Source organism: Phyllobates terribilis, unplaced genomic scaffold, assembly GCF_046119375.1.
Source record: "Phyllobates terribilis strain yellow unplaced genomic scaffold, ASM4611937v1 Scaffold_7__3_contigs__length_470593459, whole genome shotgun sequence".
Lineage (NCBI taxonomy): Eukaryota > Metazoa > Chordata > Amphibia > Anura > Dendrobatidae > Phyllobates > Phyllobates terribilis.
Genome location: NW_027362767.1, coordinates 57,010,463 through 57,030,910, shown reverse-complemented (window position 1 = coordinate 57,030,910; position 20,448 = coordinate 57,010,463). Strand labels below are relative to the sequence as shown.

At 51.7% G+C, this 20,448-nt stretch overlaps 1 protein-coding gene across 1 annotated transcript in view; it reads right to left on the bottom strand.

Annotated features, from left to right (window-relative positions):
* TOGARAM1 (TOG array regulator of axonemal microtubules 1) overlaps nt 1–16,163 on the bottom strand; it is a 94,450-nt gene extending 78,287 nt beyond the window's left edge. Inside the window, exon 1 of the mRNA XM_073638587.1 lies at nt 16,089–16,163. The gene's annotated coding sequence lies outside the window, so the exon portion shown is untranslated. The remainder of the gene's footprint in view (nt 1–16,088) is intronic.
* Nucleotides 16,164–20,448: the final 4,285 nt, after the last annotated feature.

Sequence of the window (20,448 nt, the reverse complement as noted above, 5' to 3'; positions counted from 1 at the left end):
ACGCACCTCCATAAGCACATTACACAGCCGTACGCACCTCCATACGCACATTAGACAGCCGTACGCACCTCCATACGCACATTAGACAGCCGTACGCACCTCCATAAGCACATTAGACAGCCGTACGCACCTCCATACGCACATTAGACAGCCGTACGCACCTCCATACGCACATTAGACAGCCGTACGCACCTCCATACGCACATTAGACAGCCGTACGCACCTCCATACGCACATTAGACAGCCGTACGCACCTCCATACGCACATTAGACAGCCGTACGCACCTCCATACGCACATTAGACAGCCGTACGCACCTCCATACGCACATTAGACAGCCGTACGCACCAACATACGCACATTAGACAGCCGTACGCACCTCCATATGCACGTTACACAGCCGTACGCACCTCCATACGCACATTACACAGCCGTACGCACCTCCATACGCACATTACACAGCCGTACGCACCTCCATACGCACATTACACAGCCGTACGCACCTCCATACGCACATTACACAGCCGTACGCACCTCCATACGCACATTACACAGCCGTACGCACCTCCATACGCACATTACACAGCCGTACGCACCTCCATACGCACATTACACAGCCGTACGTACCTCCATACGCACATTACACAGCCGTACGCACATTAGACAGCCGTACGCACCTCCATACGCACATTACACAGCCGTACGCACCTCCATACGCACATTACACAGCCGTACGCACCTCCATACGCACATTACACAGCCGTACGCACCTCCATACGCACATTACACAGCCGTACGCACCTCCATACGCACATTACACAGCCGTACGCACCTCCATACGCACATTACACAGCCGTACGCACCTCCATACGCACATTACACAGCCGTACGCACCTCCATACGCACATTAGACAGCCGTACGCACCTCCATACGCACATTAGACAGCCGTACGCACCTCCATACGCACATTACACAGCCGTACGCACCTCCATACGCACATTACAGAGCCGTACGCACATTAGACAGCCGTACGCACCTCCATACGCACATTACACAGCCGTACGCACCTCCATACGCACATTAGACAGCCGTACGCACCTCCATACGCACATTACACAGCCGTACGCACCTCCATACGCACATTACACAGCCGTACGCACCTCCATACGCACATTACACAGCCGTACGCACCTCCATACGCACATTACACAGCCGTACGCACCTCCATAGCACCTCCATACGCACATTACACAGCCGTACGCACCTCCATACGCACATTACACAGCCGTACGCACCTCCATACGCACATTACACAGCCGTACGCACCTCCATACGCACCTCCATACGCACATTACACAGCCGTACGCACCTCCATACGCACATTACACAGCCGTACGCACATTACACAGCCGTACGCACCTCCATACGCATATTACACAGCCGTACGCACCTCCATACGCACATTAGACAGCCGTACGCACCTCCATACGCACATTACACAGCCGTACGCACCTCCATACGCACATTATACAGCCGTACGCACATTACACAGCCGTACGCACCTCCATACGCACATTAGACAGCCGTACGCACCTCCATACGCACATTAGACAGACGTACGCACATTATACAGCCGTACGCACCTCCATACGCACATTACACAGCCGTACGCACCTCCATACGCACATTACACAGCCGTACGCACCTCCATACGCACATTACACAGCCGTACGCACCTCCATACGCACATTACACAGCCGTACGCACATTACACAGCCGTACGCACCTCCATACGCACATTACACAGCCGTACGCACCTCAATACGCACATTACACAGCCGTACGCACATCCATACGCACATTACACAGCCGTACGCACATCCATACGCACATTACATAGCCGTACGCACATCCATACGCACATTACACAGCCGTACGCACATCCATACGCACATTACACAGCCGTACGCACATCCATACGCACATTACACAGCCGTACGCACATTACACAGCCATACGCACATTACACAGCCGTACGCACCTCCATACGCACATTAGACAGCCGTACGCACCTCCATACGCACATCACACAGCCGTACGCACCTCCATACGCACATCACACAGCCGTACACATTACACAGCCGTACGCACCTCCATACGCACATTACACAGCCGTACGCACCTCCATACGCACATTACACAGCCGTACGCACATTACACAGCCGTACGCACCTCCATACGCACATTACACAGCCGTACGCACCTCCATACGCACATTACACAGCCGTACGCACCTCCATACGCACATTACACAGCCGTACGCACCTCCATACGCACATTACACAGCCGTACGCACCTCCATACGCACATTACACAGCCGTACGCACCTCCATACGCACATTACACAGCCGTACGCACCACCATACGCACATTACACAGCCGTACGCACCTGCATACGCACATTACACAGCCGTACGCACCTCCATACGCACATTACACAGCCGTACGCACCTCCATACGTACATCACACAGCCGTACACATTACACAGCCGTACGCACCTCCATACGCACATTACACAGCCGTACGCACCTCCATACGCACATTACACAACCGTACGCACCTCCATACGCACATTACACAGCCGTACGCACCTCCATAACCACATTACACAGCTGTACGCACCTCCATATGCACATTACACAGCCGTACGCACCTCCATACGCACATTACACAGCCGTACGCACCTCCATACGTACATCACACAGCCGTACACATTACACAGCCGTACGCACCTCCATACGCACATTACACAGCCGTACGCACCTCCATACGCACATTACACAGCCGTACGCACCTCCATACGCACATTACACAGCCGTACGCACCTCCATACGCACATTACACAGCCGTACGCACCTCCATACGCACATTACAAAGCCGTACGCACCTCCATACGCACATTACACAGCCGTACGCACCTCCATACGCACATTACACAGCCGTACGCACCTCCATACGCACATTACACAGCCGTACGCACCTCCATACGCACATTACACAGCCGTACGCACCTCCATACGCACATTACACAGCCGTACGCACCTCCATACGCACATTACACAGCCGTACGCACATTAGACAGCCATACGCACCTCCATACGCACATTACACAGCCGTACGCACCTCCATACGCACATTACACAGCCGTACGCACTTCCATACGCACATTACACAGCCGTACGCACCTCCATACGCACATTAGACAGCCGTACGCACCTCCATACGCACATTAGACAGCCGTACGCACCTCCATACGCACATTAGACAGCCGTACGCACCTCCATAAGCACATTACACAGCCGTACGCACCTCCATACGCACATTAGACAGCCGTACGCACCTCCATACGCACATTAGACAGCCGTACGCACCTCCATAAGCACATTAGACAGCCGTACGCACCTCCATACGCACATTAGACAGCCGTACGCACCTCCATACGCACATTAGACAGCCGTACGCACCTCCATACGCACATTAGACAGCCGTACGCACCTCCATACGCACATTAGACAGCCGTACGCACCTCCATACGCACATTAGACAGCCGTACGCACCTCCATACGCACATTAGACAGCCGTACGCACCTCCATACGCACATTAGACAGCCGTACGCACCTCCATACGCACATTAGACAGCCGTACGCACCTCCATACGCACGTTACACAGCCGTACGCACCTCCATACGCACATTACACAGCCGTACGCACCTCCATACGCACATTACACAGCCGTACGCACCTCCATACGCACATTACACAGCCGTACGCACCTCCATACGCACATTACACAGCCGTACGCACCTCCATACGCACATTACACAGCCGTACGCACCTCCATACGCACATTACACAGCCGTACGCACCTCCATACGCACATTACACAGCCGTACGTACCTCCATACGCACATTACACAGCCGTACGCACATTAGACAGCCGTACGCACCTCCATACGCACATTACACAGCCGTACGCACCTCCATACGCACATTACACAGCCGTACGCACCTCCATACGCACATTACACAGCCGTACGCACCTCCATACGCACATTACACAGCCGTACGCACCTCCATACGCACATTACACAGCCGTACGCACCTCCATACGCACATTACACAGCCGTACGCACCTCCATACGCACATTACACAGCCGTACGCACCTCCATACGCACATTAGACAGCCGTACGCACCTCCATACGCACATTAGACAGCCGTACGCACCTCCATACGCACATTACACAGCCGTACGCACCTCCATACGCACATTACAGAGCCGTACGCACATTAGACAGCCGTACGCACCTCCATACGCACATTACACAGCCGTACGCACCTCCATACGCACATTAGACAGCCGTACGCACCTCCATACGCACATTACACAGCCGTACGCACCTCCATACGCACATTACACAGCCGTACGCACCTCCATACGCACATTACACAGCCGTACGCACCTCCATACGCACATTACACAGCCGTACGCACCTCCATAGCACCTCCATACGCACATTACACAGCCGTACGCACCTCCATACGCACATTACACAGCCGTACGCACCTCCATACGCACATTACACAGCCGTACGCACCTCCATACGCACCTCCATACGCACATTACACAGCCGTACGCACCTCCATACGCACATTACACAGCCGTACGCACATTACACAGCCGTACGCACCTCCATACGCATATTACACAGCCGTACGCACCTCCATACGCACATTAGACAGCCGTACGCACCTCCATACGCACATTACACAGCCGTACGCACCTCCATACGCACATTATACAGCCGTACGCACATTACACAGCCGTACGCACCTCCATACGCACATTAGACAGCCGTACGCACCTCCATACGCACATTAGACAGACGTACGCACATTATACAGCCGTACGCACCTCCATACGCACATTACACAGCCGTACGCACCTCCATACGCACATTACACAGCCGTACGCACCTCCATACGCACATTACACAGCCGTACGCACCTCCATACGCACATTACACAGCCGTACGCACATTACACAGCCGTACGCACCTCCATACGCACATTACACAGCCGTACGCACCTCCATACGCACATTACACAGCCGTACGCACCTCCATACGCACATTACACAGCCGTACGCACCTCCATACGCACATTACACAGCCGTACGCACCTCCATAAGCACATTACACAGCCGTACGCACATTACACAGCCGTACGCACCTCCATACGCACATTATACAGCCGTACGCACCTCCATACGCACATTACACAGCCGTATGCACCTCCATACGCACATTACACAGCCGTACGCACCTCCATACGCACATTACACAGCCGTACGCACCTCCATACGCACATTACACAGCCGTACGCACATTACACAGCCGTACGCACCTCCATACGCACATTAGACAGCCGTACGCACCTCCATACGCACATTAGACAGACTTACGCACATTATACAGCCGTACGCACCTCCATACGCACATTACACAGCCGTACGCACCTCCATACGCACATTACACAGCCGTACGCACCTCCATACGCACATTACACAGCCGTACGCACATCCATACGCACATTACACAGCCGTACGCACATCCATACGCACATTACACAGCCGTACGCACATCCATACGCACATTACACAGCCGTACGCACATTACACAGCCGTACGCACATTACACAGCCGTACGCACCTCCATACGCACATTAGACAGCCGTACGCACCTCCATACGCACATTAGACAGCCGTACGCACCTCCATACGCACATTACACAGCCGTACGCACCTCCATACGCACATTACACAGCCGTACGCACCTCCATACGCACATCACACAGCCGTACACATTACACAGCCGTACGCACCTCCATACGCACATTACACAGCCGTACGCACCTCCATACGCACATTACACAGCCGTACGCACCTCCATACGCACATTACACAGCCGTACGCACCTCCATACGCACATTACACAGCCGTACGCACCTCCATACGCACATTACACAGCCGTACGCACCTCCACACGCACATTACACAGCCGTACGCACCTCCACACGCACATTACACAGCCGTACGCACCTCCACACGCACATTACACAGCCGTACGCACCTCCATACGCACATTACACAGCCGTACGCACCTCCATACGCACATTACACAGCCGTACGCACCTCCATACGCACATTACACAGCCGTACGCACCTCCATACGCACATTACACAGCCGTACGCACCTCCATACGCACATTACACAGCCGTACGCACCTCCATACGCACATTAGACAGCCGTACGCACCTCCATACGCACATTAGACAGCCGTACGCACCTCTATACGCACATTACACAGCCGTACGCACCTCAATACGCACATTACACAGCCGTACGCACCTCCATACGCACATTACACAGCCATACGCACCTCCATACGCACATTACACAGCCGTACGCACATTAGACAGCCGTACGCACCTCAATACGCACATTACACAGCCGTACGCACCTCCATACGCACATTACACAGCCGTACGCACCTCCATACGCACATTACACAGCCGTACGCACCTCCATACGCACATTACACAGCCGTACGCACCTCCATACGCACATTACACAGCCGTACGCACCTCCATACGCACATTACACAGCCGTACGCACCTCCATACGCACATTAGACAGCCGTACGCACCTCCATACGCACATTACACAGCCGTACGCACCTCCATACGCACATTACACAGCCGTACGCACCTCCATACGCACATTACACAGCCGTACGCACCTCCATACGCACATTACACAGCCGTACGCACCTCCACACGCACATTACACAGCCGTACGCACCTCCACACGCACATTACACAGCCGTACGCACCTCCATACGCACATTAGACAGCCGTACGCACCTCCATACGCACATTACACAGCCGTACGCACCTCCATACGCACATTACACAGCCGTACGCACATTAGACAGCCGTACGCACCTCCATACGCACATTACACAGCCGTACGCACCTCCATACGCACATTAGACAGCCGTACGCACCTCCATACGCACATTACACAGCCGTACGCACCTCCATACGCACATTACACAGCCGTACGCACCTCCATACGCACATTACACAGCCGTACGCACCTCCATACGCACATTACACAGCCGTACGCACCTCCATACGCACATTACACAGCCTTACGCACCTCCATACGCACATTACACAGCCGTACGCACCTCCATACGCACATTACACAGCCGTACGCACCTCCATACGCACATTACACAGCCGTACGCACCTCCATACGCACATTACACAGCCGTACGCACCTCCATACGCACATTACACAGCCGTACGCACCTCCATACGCACATTACACAGCCGTACGCACATTACACAGCCGTACGCACCTCCATACGCACATTAGACAGCCGTACGCACCTCCATACGCACATTAGACAGACGTACGCACATTACACAGCCGTACGCACCTCCATACGCACATTACACAGCCGTAAGCACCTCCATACGCACATTACACAGCCGTACGCACCTCCATACGCACATTACACAGCCGTACGCACATCCATACGCACATTACACAGCCGTACGCACATCCATACGCACATTACACAGCCGTACGCACATCCATACGCACATTACACAGCCGTACGCACATCCATACGCACATTACACAGCCATACGCACATTACACAGCCATACGCACATTACACAGCCGTACGCACCTCCATACGCACATTAGACAGCCGTACGCACCTCCATACGCACATTAGACAGCCGTACGCACCTCCATACGCACATTACACAGCCGTACGCACCTCCATACGCACATTACACAGCCGTACGCACCTCCATACGCACATCACACAGCCGTACACATTACACAGCCGTACGCACATTACACAGCCGTACGCACCTCCATACGCACATTACACAGCCGTACGCACCTCCATACGCACATTACACAGCCGTACGCACCTCCATACGCACATTACACAGCCGTACGCACCTCCATACGCACATTACACAGCCGTACGCACCTCCATACGCACATTACACAGCCGTACGCACCTCCATACGCACATTACACAGCCGTACGCACCTCCATACGCACATTACACAGCCGTACGCACCTCCATACGCACATTACACAGCCGTACGCACATTAGACAGCCATACGCACCTCCATACGCACATTACACAGCCGTACGCACCTCCATACGCACATTACACAGCCGTACGCACTTCCATACGCACATTACACAGCCGTACGCACCTCCATACGCACATTACACAGCCGTACGCACCTCCATACGCACATTACACAGCCGTACGCACCTCCATACGCACATTAGACAGCCGTACGCACCTCCATACGCACATTAGACAGCCGTACGCACCTCCATACGCACATTAGACAGCCGTACGCACCTCCATACGCACATTACACAGCCGTACGCACCTCCATACGCACATTACACAGTCGTACGCACATTAGACAGCCGTACGCACCTCCATACGCACATTAGACAGCCGTACGCACCTCCATACGCACATTACACAGCCGTACGCACCTCCATACGCACATTACACAGCCGTACGCACCTCCATACGCACATTACACAGCCGTACGCACCTCCATACGCACATTACACAGCCTTACGCACCTCCATACGCACATTACACAGCCGTACGCACCTCCATACGCACATTACACAGCCGTACGCACCTCCATACGCACATTACACAGCCGTACGCACCTCCATACGCACATTACACAGCCGTACGCACCTCCATACGCACATTACACAGCCGTACGCACCTCCATACGCACCTCCATACGCACATTACACAGCCGTACGCACATTACACAGCCGTACGCACCTCCATACGCACATTAGACAGCCGTACGCACCTCCATACGCACATTAGACAGACGTACGCACATTATACAGCCGTACGCACCTCCATACGCACATTACACAGCCGTAAGCACCTCCATACGCACATTACACAGCCGTACGCACCTCCATACGCACATTACACAGCCGTACGCACATCCATACGCACATTACACAGCCGTACGCACATCCATACGCACATTACACAGCCGTACGCACATCCATACGCACATTACACAGCCGTACGCACATCCATACGCACATTACACAGCCATACGCACATTACACAGCCATACGCACATTACACAGCCGTACGCACCTCCATACGCACATTAGACAGCCGTACGCACCTCCATACGCACATTAGACAGCCGTACGCACCTCCATACGCACATTACACAGCCGTACGCACCTCCATACGCACATTACACAGCCGTACGCACCTCCATACGCACATCACACAGCCGTACACATTACACAGCCGTACGCACCTCCATACGCACATTACACAGCCGTACGCACCTCCATACGCACATTACACAGCCGTACGCACCTCCATACGCACATTACACAGCCGTACGCACCTCCATACGCACATTACACAGCCGTACGCACCTCCATACGCACATTACACAGCCGTACGCACCTCCATACGCACATTACACAGCCGTACGCACCTGCATACGCACATTACAAAGCCGTACGCACCTCCATACGCACATTACACAGCCGTACGCACCTCCATACGTACATCACACAGTCGTACACATTACACAGCCGTACGCACCTCCATACGCACATTACACAGCCGTACGCACCTCCATACGCACATTACACAGCCGTACGCACCTCCATACGCACATTACACAGCCGTACGCACCTCCATACGCACATTACACAGCTGTACGCACCTCCATATGCACATTACACAGCCGTACGCACCTCCATACGCACATTACACAGCCGTACGCACCTCCATACGTACATCACACAGCCGTACACATTACACAGCCGTACGCACCTCCATACGCACATTACACAGCCGTACGCACCTCCATACGCACATTACACAGCCGTACGCACCTCCATACGCACATTACACAGCCGTACGCACCTCCATACGCACATTACACAGCCGTACGCACCTCCATACGCACATTACACAGCCGTACGCACCTCCATACGCACATTACACAGCCGTACGCACCTCCATACGCACATTACACAGCCGTACGCACCTCCATACGCACATTACACAGCCGTACGCACATTAGACAGCCATACGCACCTCCATACGCACATTACACAGCCGTACGCACCTCCATACGCACATTACACAGCCGTACGCACTTCCATACGCACATTACACAGCCGTACGCACCTCCATACGCACATTACACAGCCGTACGCACCTCCATACGCACATTAGACAGCCGTACGCACCTCCATACGCACATTAGACAGCCGTACGCACCTCCATAAGCACATTACACAGCCGTACGCACCTCCATACGCACATTAGACAGCCGTACGCACCTCCATACGCACATTAGACAGCCGTACGCACCTCCATAAGCACATTAGACAGCCGTACGCACCTCCATACGCACATTAGACAGCCGTACGCACCTCCATACGCACATTACACAGCCGTACGCACCTCCATACGCACATTAGACAGCCGTACGCACCTCCATACGCACATTACACAGCCGTACGCACCTCCATACGCACATTACACAGCCGTACGCACCTCCATACGCACATTACACAGCCGTACGCACCTCCATACGCACATTACACAGCCGTACGTACCTCCATACGCACATTACACAGCCGTACGCACATTAGACAGCCGTACACACCTCCATACGCACATTACACAGCCGTACGCACCTCCATACGCACATTACACAGCCGTACGCACCTCCATACGCACATTACACAGCCGTACGCACCTCCATACGCACATTAGACAGCCGTACGCACCTCCATACGCACATTAGACAGCCGTACGCACCTCCATACGCACATTAGACAGCCGTACGCACCTCTATACGCACATTACACAGCCGTACGCACCTCCATACGCACATTACACAGCCGTACGCACATTACACAGCCGTACGCACCTCCATACGCACCTCCATACGCACATTAGACAGCCGTACGCACCTCCATACGCACATTACACAGCCGTACGCACCTCCATACGCACATTACACAGGCGTACGCACCTCCATACGCACATTACACAGCCGTACGCACCTCCATACGCACATTACACAGCCGTACGCACCTCCATACGCACATTACACAGCCGTACGCACCTCCATACGCACATTAGACAGCCGTACGCACCTCCATACGCACATTAGACAGCCGTACGCATCTCCATACGCACATTACACAGCCGTACGCACCTCCATACGCACATTACACAGCCGTACGCACATTAGACAGCCGTACGCACCTCCATACGCACATTACACAGCCGTACGCACCTCCATACGCACATTAGACAGCCGTACGCACCTCCATACGCACATTAGACAGCCGTACGCACCTCCATACGCACATTACACAGCCGTACGCACCTCCATACGCACATTACACAGCCGTACGCACCTCCATACGCACATTACACAGCCGTACGCACCTCCATACGCACATTACACAGCCGTACGCACCTCCATACGCACCTCCATACGCACATTACACAGCCGTACGCACCTCCATACGCACATTACACAGCCGTACGCACCTCCATACACACATTACACAGCCGTACGCACCTCCATACGCACCTCCATACGCACATTACACAGCCGTACGCACCTCCATACGCATATTACACAGCCGTACGCACCTCCATACGCACATTAGACAGCCGTATGCACCTCCATACGCACATTACACAGCCGTACGCACCTCCATACGCACATTACAGCCGTACGCACCTCCATACGCACATTACACAGCCGTACGCACATTACACAGCCGTACGCACCTCCATACGCACATTAGACAGCCGTACGCACCTCCATTCGCACATTAGACAGACGTACGCACATTATACAGCCGTACGCACCTCCATACGCACATTACACAGCCGTACGCACATCCATACGCACATTACACAGCCGTACGCACCTCCATACGCACATTACACAGCCGTACGCACCTCCATACGCACATTACACAGCCGTACGCACATCACACAGCCGTACGCACATCCATACGCACATTACACAGCCGTACGCACATTACACAGCCGTACGCACATTACACAGCCGTACGCACATTACACAGCCGTAAGCACCTCCATACGCACATTAGACAGCCGTACGCACCTCCATACGCACATTAGACAGCCGTACGCACCTCCATACGCACATTACACAGCCGTACGCACCTCCATACGCACATTACACAGCCGTACGCACCTCCATACGCACATTACACAGCCGTACGCACCTCCATACGCACATCACAGAGCCGTACACATTACACAGCCGTACGCACCTCCATACGCACATTAAACAGCCGTACGCACCTCCATACGCACATCACACAGCCGTACGCACCTCCATACGCACATCACACAGCCGTACGCACCTCCATACGCACATTACACAGCCGTACGCACCTCCATACGCACATTACACAGCCGTACGCACCTCCATACGCACATTACACAGCCGTACGCACCTCCATACGCACATTACACAGCCGTACGCACCTCCATACGCACATTACACAGCCGTACGCACCTCCATACGCACATTACACAGCCGAGCGCACCTCCATACGCACATTACACAGCCGTATGCACCTCCATACGCACATTACACAGCCGTACGCACCTCCATACGCACATTACACAGCCGTACGCACCTCCATACGCACATTACACAGCCGTACGCACCTCCATAGGCACATTACACAGCCGTACGCACCTCCATACGTACATCACACAGCCGTACACATTACACAGCCGTACGCACCTCCATACGCACATTACACAGCCGTACGCACCTCCATACGCACATTAGACAGACGTACGCACATTACACAGCCGTACGCACCTCCATACGCACATTACACAGCCGTACGCACCTCCATACGCACATTACACAGCCGTACGCACATTACACAGCCGTACGCACCTCCATACGCACATTACACAGCCGTACGCACCTCCATACGCACATTAGACAGCCGTACGCACCTCCATACGCACATTACACAGCCGTACGCACCTCCATACGTACATCACACAGCCGTACACATTACACAGCCGTACGCACCTCCATACGCACATTACACAGCCGTAGGCACCTCCATACGCACATTACACAGCCGTACGCACCTCCATACGCACATTACACAGCCGTACGCACCTCCATACGCACATTACACAGCCGTACGCACATTACACAGCCGTACGCACCTCCATACGCACATTAGACAGCCGTACGCACCTCCATACGCACATTAGACAGACGTACGCACATTATACAGCCGTACGCACCTCCATACGCACATTACACAGCCGTACGCACCTCCATACGCACATTACACAGCCGTACGCACATCCATACGCACATTACACAGCCGTACGCACATTACACAGCCATACGCACATCCATACGCACATTACACAGCCGTACGCACATCCATACGCACATTACACAGCCGTACGCACATCCATACGCACATTACACAGCCGTACGCACATTACACAGCCATACGCACATTACACAGCCGTACGCACCTCCATACGCACATTAGACAGCCGTACGCACCTCCGTACGCACATTAGACAGCCGTACGCACCTCCATACGCACATTACACAGCCGTACGCACCTCCATACGCACATTACACAGCCGTACGCACCTCCATACGCACATCACACAGCCGTACACATTACACAGCCGTACGCACCTCCATACGCACATTACACAGCCGTACGCACCTCCATACGCACATTACACAGCCGTACGCACCTCCATACGCACATTACACAGCCGTACGCACCTCCATACGCACATTACACAGCCGTACGCACCTCCATACGCACATTACACAGCCGTACGCACCTCCATACGCACATTACACAGCCGTACGCACCTCCATACGCACATTACACAGCCGTACGCACCTCCATACGCACATTACACAGCCGTACGCACCTCCATACGCACATTACACAGCCGTACGCACCTCCATACGCACATTACACAGCCGTACGCACCTCCATACGCACATTACACAGCCGTACGCACCTCCATACGCACATTACACAGCCGTACGCACCTCCATACGCACATTACACAGCCGTACGCACCTCCATACGCACATTACACAGCCGTACGCACCTCCATACGCACATTACACAGCCGTACGCACCTCCATACGCACATTACACAGCCGTACGCACCTCCATACGCACATTACACAGCCGTACGCACCTCCATACGCACATTACACAGCCGTACGCACCTCCATACGCACATTACACAGCCGTACGCACCTCCATACGCACATTACACAGCCGTACGCACCTCCATACGCACATTACACAGCCGTACGCACCTCCATACGCACATTACACAGCCGTACGCACCTCCATACGCACATTACACAGCCGTACGCACCTCCATACGCACATTACACAGCCGTACGCACCTCCATACGCACATTACACAGCCGTACGCACCTCCATACGCACATTACACAGCCGTACGCACCTCCATACGCACATTACACAGCCGTACGCACCTCCATACGCACATTACACAGCCGTACGCACCTCCATACGCACATTAGACAGCCGTACGCACCTCCATACGCACATTACACAGCCGTACGCACCTCCATACGCACATTAGACAGCCGTACGCACCTCCATACGCACATTACACAGCCGTACGCACCTCCATACGCACATTACACAGCCGTACGCACATTACACAGCCGTACGCACCTCCATACGCACATTACACAGCCGTACGCACCTCCATACGCACCTCCATACGCACATTACACAGCCGTACGCACCTCCATACGCACATTACACAGCCATACGCACATTACACAGCCGTACGCACCTCCATACGCACCTCCATACGCACATTACACAGCCCTACGCACCTCCATACGCACATTACACAGCCGTACGCACCTTCATACGCACATTAGACAGCCGTACGCACCTCCATACGCACATTACACAGCCGTACGCACCTCCATACGCACATTACACAGCCGTACGCACCTCCATACGCACATTACACAGCCGTACGCACATTACACAGCCGTACGCACCTCCATACGCACATTAGACAGCCGTACGCACCTCCATACGCACATTAGACAGACGTACGCACATTATACAGCCGTACGCACCTCCATACGCACATTACACAGCCGTACGCACCTCCATACGCACATTACACAGCCGTACGCACCTCCATACGCACATTACACAGCCGTACGCACATCCATACGCACATTACACAGCCGTACGCACATCCATACGCACATTACACAGCCGTACGCACATCCATACGCACATTACACAGCCGTACGCACATTACACAGCCGTACGCACATTAGACAGCCGTACGCACATTAGACAGCCGTACGCACCTCCATACGCACATTAGACAGCCGTACGCACCTCCATACGCACATTACACAGCCGTACGCACCTCCATACGCACATTACACAGCCGTACGCACATCCATACGCACATTACACAGCCGTACGCACATCCATACGCACATTACACAGCCGTACGCACCTCCATACGCACATCACACAGCCGTACGCACCTCCATACGCACATTACACAGCCGTACGCACCTCCATACGCACATCACACAGCCGTACACATTACACAGCCGTACGCACCTCCATACGCACATTACACAGCCGTACGCACCTCCGTACGTACATCACACAGCCGTACACATTACACAGCTGTACGCACCTCCATATGCACAGCCGTACACACATTACACAGCTGTGCGCACCTCCGTACACATATATACCTGCATTGCATTACACACATACATACCTCCACACACGGTGACGATTCTCTGTTTTGGAGGTATCAGGATCCCAGGTCTCCCGCTCCGCTCCGCTCCGCTCCGTGCTGCCCCCCCACTGTCCCGTTCAGCTGCCGGCCCCGGCCTCAGCACCGCGCACACAGACAGCTCCTACTCCCTGCCCTCCCCGGCTCACACTGGATGCGGAGCTTGTGTTGCCGGTTGCTCTGGACGGAGGCGATCAGCTGATCCGTGACGTCGGCGTACTACAGCGAGGCGGAGGAGCCAGTCTTCCTCCGTGCGCGTTTGTCAGTACAGGCCGCCTCCTCTCCGCTGATCCGTGTGTACACTAGTGAGCAATGCGCTGTACCTGGCTGCGATCTCTCAGAGCCCCATACACATATCTATGTGCTTCCATGGCTGCAGCGTCTCCGGACTTGTCTCCCATTTCCGCACATCTGGAACCTCATTGGTCGGCAATTGCATCACCTTTAAAAAAAAAAATAATATTAAGTTGCGCACCCCAAAATGTTACCAAAGAAAATGATCGATTGTCCTGCAAATACCCAGCCATGTGGCTATGAAAATACACCATTAGCTGACAGACAGAAAATTTTATTTTGAACATTTTTATTATTTTTATTGATTTTTTATTTATTTATTTTACATTTTATTTTAAATGTTTTTTTATTGTTTTAAAATTGTAATTTTTAGTTTTTAAAAAATCGCTGTCACCGCACTGAGCCGAAGATTATTTTTTACCCCAAAATGAACGTTGTAAACACAAAACGGAAGAAAATCCTCAGCAGAATTTTCTTTTTTTATTTTTACACATGACTTGGAAATTTTATTTGTTTTACAGTTTTAAAGCTTCTAATGCCAAAAATTGCGTGGCGCTATGGGTTGTCATTACAGCTGGGGGTCTGCTGATGACCCCCGTGCCTGTCATAACAATCCTATGAAAGACAGCCCGTGGCCAGCGTTCATAGGAGACCGTGATTGTAGCTATACATAGCAGGGCTGACCATCACAGCTTCAAGTCCCCTAAGGGGACTATTGAATACACTAAAAAGTGAAAAAAAAAGTTTTAAAAAAATATAAAAGTCAACCACCTTTCCCCCCATTAGAAATTAAGAATGAAAAAAATACACATATTTGCTATCGCTGCTTTTTTAAAACTCCGATCTATCAAAATATATAATGAATTAATGCGATCCGCTAATGGCAAAATGAGAAATAAAAAAAACTACATAATTGCATTTTTTTTGGCCGCCGATAAACTGCAATAAGAGGCGATCAAAAGATCTTATGTACCCAAAAGTGATACCAATAAAAACATTGGCTCGGGGCGTAAAAAATAAGCCCTCATTCAGCCCCATATCTCGAAAATTGAAAACGTTATGGCACTTGAAAAATGGCGTCACAAGTGAAAAGATTCTTTTTACAAGTTTCTTGAATTTTATTTTACCATTTAAATAAAACAAAAACTATAGATGTTTGGTATCTGCATACTTGTTTTGACCTGGGGAATCGTATTGCCAGGTCAGTTTTACAGTAAAATTAAAGCTGTAACTAAAAGCCCCCCAAAAATTATTGCGTAATTGCACTTTTTTTTCCACCACTCTTGGAATTTTGTTTCCCGCTTTCCAGTGCATCACACGATAAAATTACTAATGTTGTTCAAAAGTACAATTTGTCCCGCAAAAAACAAGCCCTTGTATGGCTATGGGGACAGAAAAATAAAAAAGTTATGGCTCTTGGAAGAAGGGTAGGAAAAAATGAAAGCGCAAAAACGAAAAATTGCCCCTTCAGGAAGGGGTTAAGGGTAAGTTCACATGAGGTTTTTCTTTTGAGGCAGTCAAGAGTGATGAGTTTTTCAAGAGGAAATTGCTTCAGGAATTGCTCCTTTTATGTTTTTTTTTTTTTTTGCCTGCAGCATTTTTTTTCATTTTTTTCTTAGCTTTTTGTTAGGGCTCTTTCACATGTCCTGATATTTCCGGTACCGGAAAAACCAGTACCGGAGATATCCGTGTCCGTGTTCACCTGTGTGGCATCCGTGTGCTGCCTGTGTGCCGCATCAGGAGCACACATACTGGTGCCTGGGAATCAGTGGTACAGTTAGCGCTGCTCCCAAGTGCCGGATGCTGAACGCTGCCTTATCATGGTTCCCTGCTGGCGCTGCGATCAGCACCAGCAGGGACAATGATGAGAGTAGTAGTCTACTCCCGCAGTGTCTCCACCTGTAAAAATAAGAATGAAAGAAAAAAATCCATATTCTCACCTGTTCTAAGTGTCCCCTGCTGTAATCCATGAGACTGCTCAGCAGAGGAGCCGGGGAGAATGACTCACTCCAGCGAACGGCCCCGGAGATGCACTGAGCTCAGTGAGTGACAGGACACTGCTCGCTGAGCGCAGCTCCGCTGCAGGAGTCATTCTCTCCGACTCCTCTGCTGGTCAGTCGCATGAATTACAGCATGGGACACTTAGGACAGGTGAGTATATAAGGATTTTTATTTTATTCTTATTTTTACAGGTGGACACTACTACTCTCATCATTGTCCCTGCTGGTGCTGATCGCAACGCCAGCAGAGGTTATGATGAGGGCAGCGTTCAGCACCCGGCACTTGGGAACAGTGCTAACTGCACACTGATTCTCAGGCGCCCGTCCGTGTCATATGGATGGCATCCGTGTGCGGTACATGTTTACATGGACCCATTGACTTGAATGGATCCGTGTGATCCGTGCTTCCAGCCAAAAACGGACATGTCTACGTGTGGATCACACGGTCCGTGGAAACACACTGACATGTGCACAGACCCATTCATTTTAATGCGACTGTGTGTCAGTGTCTTCAGTACGTGTCGAAACTGTCACCACATGTACCGGATACACGGATGTGTGAAAATGGCTTTGAGGGTATGTGCCCACGTTGCGTACCAGCCTGCTGGTTTGACGCTGCGGAGTAGCCGCTGGCAGCTTCTGCTCAATATGCTTTTGAGCGGCGCCATTTTTTTTTTTTTACCTGCGGACTTTCCTTATAGAGATTAGGTCTATGGGGAAAACCTACATGCGGACCCACAAGAGAAATTGACATGCTGCGGTCTGGAAGGACGCGCCGCATGTCAGTTTCCGAGGGTGATCCGCAGGTGTACAGAAACGCATAGAGGACATGGGATTTCTAGAAATCCATCTACTATGCTGTAACATCTGGCCGCGGCGGGTTTGATGCTGCATAAGTCCGCAGCGGCTCCGGATCATGGGCACACAGCCTTACAGTTTTCTGAGCATTTTCTATAAACAAATTTTATTACTGTCTTTATGTGTTTTTTTATGGCTGATTTTGTCACAGTTTTTTTTAATCCATTAGGCAACGAATAAAACACTGATTCCTCAAAAAACTTAAAAAAGATGAACAGGCGACTTTGAAGTCTTCCCATTGACTTCTGTTGTACAATATGGAGCCGTTCAAAAGCCTGAATCATTGTCGGGGTAAGAGCTCACAGGTTTTTTTTTTGGTGACTTTTCTTTTTTTTTTGGGGTCTGTTTCAAAAAATGTCTGAAAAATTCAAAACAGTTGAATAGTCTTCCTTCCTGTTCTTAGACGATCCGCCGATCGCACTTTCAGTCTTTTGTTTTTTATTACCTTCAGGTTTCCAAGAGTGCCGAGTGTTTAACACATCCAGACAATTGTTCAGAAAAAACGCATGAAAATGTTTACAGAAAACACTTCAAGACAAAAAAAAGTCCTACATTTTTATTTTTATAAACTCAAAAAATAAAATAAAAACCCCAAACCCTCGGGCTATGTTCACACTGAGCATTTTTACTGAGTGGAAACTCCCAAGTTTTAGGGGAAGATTTTGGAGCAATTTCACTTCAAAAACTCAGCAAAAAGACTCAAACATTAAGGGCGTATTCACACATCCTTTCAAATGGGCAAAAACGAAGCAGAAACCCCTTCATGAAACGCTCCTTCAATGTGTTTTTTATTTTTAAGCATTTTTTTTTTTTTGACTTTTTTATATTTTTGGGCCTTTTATTGTGGATTTTTGACATTTTTTTTTACAGCCGTTAACTTACGAAGGAAACAAAAACCGCTGACAAAACGCTAAGAAAAAGTCTTCTGAGCCTCCCCATTGGGTCTATTGAAAGATACACAGCAGAAAACGACTTCAGAGAGGGTCACTTATTTTTCGGCGATTTTTCAGGTGTTTTTAGGGTCAGAGCGGCCTCAAAAAACACTCCCCAATAACCTCGGTGTGTACACAGCCCACAGCGTATGACAGCCCCGGTTACTGTGTGGCAGGTGAATGCGCTCCCGCTGTCTGTCACATGTTCCTATAGTGACAGCTCCGCCCTCATCACGTGGTGGGCGCTGTTCTCCTCCG